Source organism: Arachis stenosperma, chromosome 9 (genome assembly GCF_014773155.1).
Source record: "Arachis stenosperma cultivar V10309 chromosome 9, arast.V10309.gnm1.PFL2, whole genome shotgun sequence".
NCBI classification, from domain to species: domain Eukaryota; kingdom Viridiplantae; phylum Streptophyta; class Magnoliopsida; order Fabales; family Fabaceae; genus Arachis; species Arachis stenosperma.
In genome coordinates, this window is record NC_080385.1 from 67780260 (window position 1) to 67782207 (window position 1948).

At 34.0% G+C, this 1948-nt stretch overlaps 1 non-coding gene across 1 annotated transcript; it reads left to right on the plus strand.

Annotated features, from left to right (window-relative positions):
• Positions 1–645: 645 nt before the first annotated feature.
• Positions 646–752, plus strand: LOC130952327 (small nucleolar RNA R71). Its single transcript, XR_009074508.1, has one exon. It is a non-coding gene; the product is annotated as a small nucleolar RNA R71 (small nucleolar RNA).
• The last annotated feature ends 1196 nt before the right edge of the window (positions 753–1948 follow it).

A 1948-nucleotide genomic window follows, 5' to 3' on the forward strand; every position in this document is an offset into this window, starting at 1 on the left:
AAATTTCTGATGGAAGACCTTGTTTCACTCATGAAAATTAAAGTGGCCTTAGACAGATCAGAGACTAAATTTGCTAAATTAGAGGGGCTCTGCTCAGAATTCTCTGTCTGTTGCTGAGAAGATGATGGAAAAGGCTTGTTATTGCTTAGCCTGTTTCTTCCACCATTATTAAAGCCTTGTTGAGGCTTTTGTTGATCCTTCCAAGAGAAATTTGGATGATTTCTCCATGATAAATTATAGGTGTTCCCATAAGGTTCACCCATGTAATTTACCTCTGCTATTGCAGGATTCTCAGGATCATAAGCTTCTTCAGAAGCTGCCTCTTTAGTATTGTTGGATGCATTTTGCCATCCATTCAGACTTTGAGAGATCATGTTGACTTGCTAAGTCAACACTTTGTTCTGAGCCAATATGGCATTCAGAGCATCAATTTCAAGAACTCCCTTCCTCTGAAGCGTCCCATTATTCACGGAAATCCTCTCAGAAGTGTACATGAATTGGTTATTTGCAACCATGTCAATAAGTTCTTGAGCTTCTGCAGGCGTTTTCTTTAAGTGAATGGATCCACCTGCAGAATGGTCCAATGACATTTTGGAAAACTCAGATAGACCATAATAGAATATATCTAATATGGTCCATTCTGAAAACATGTCAGAAGGACACTTTTTGGTCATCTGCTTGTATCTTTCCCAAGCTTCATAGAGGGATTCAACATCTTTTTGTTTGAAGGTCTGAAGATCCACTCTAAGGTTGCTCAGCTTTTGAGGAGGAAAGAATTTATCCAAGAAGGCCATGACCAGCTTATCCCAGGAGTCCAGGCTATCTTTAGGTTGTGAGTCCAACCATGTTCTAGCTTTGTCTCTTACAACAAATGGGAAAAGCATGAGCTTGTAGACTTCAGGATCTACTCCATTCGTCTTAACAGTCTCACAAATCTGCAAGAACTCAGTTAAAAACTGATAAAAATCTTCAGATGGAAGTCCATGAAACTTGCAGTTCTGTTGCATCAAAGCAACTAATTGAGGTTTCAGCTCAAAATTATTTTCTCCAATGGCAGGAATTGAGATGCTTCTTCCATTAAACTTGGACGTTGGTTTAGTGAAATCACCAAGCATCCTTCTTGCATTATTATTGTTGGGTTCGGCTGCCATCTCCTTCTCTTGTTCGAAAATTTCAGAAAGGTTGCCTCTGGATTGTTATAATTTAGCTTCTCTTAGTTTCCTCTTCAGAGTCCTTTCAGGTTCAGGATCAGCTTCAACAAGAGTGCCTTTTTCCTTATTCCTGCTCATATGAAAGAAAAGAGAAAAAGAAAAGGAAGAGGAATCCTCTATATCTGGACAAAGAGGATCGTTATTATTAGTAAAAGAATAAAGGAATAAGAGTGGAGAATCCAATCACAAGGGTGAGGATAGAGGCAGTGATTGGAGATAAAGAGAGGTGAAGAGAAGTGTTAGTAAATAAATAAATAAATAGAAGAAGAGAAGAGAGGGAGAATTCGAAAAATAATTTTGAAAAACTAGTTAATGATTTTCGAAAATTAAAGATAAGATATAATTAAAATAAAAATTTAAAACAATTAAAAAGAATTTTTGAAAAAGAGATGAGATATTTTCGAAAATTAAAGAGGGAAAAGTAGTTAGGTGGTTTTGAAAAAGAAAAGAAACAAACAAAAAGTCAAATAGTTAGTTGAAAAAGATATTAAAATCAAATTTGAAAAGATAAGAAGATAAGAAGTTAGATAAGATATTTTGAAATCAATTTTTTGAAAAAGATAAAATTTTGAAAAAGATATGGTAAAAAGATAAGATAAGAAGATATGATAAAAAGATAGGATTGAAAAAGATTTAATTTTTAAAATTAAAATTAATTACTTAACTAACAAAAAACTAAAAGATATAGTTCTAGAATTTAAAGATTGAACCTTTCTTAACAAGAAAGTAACAAACTT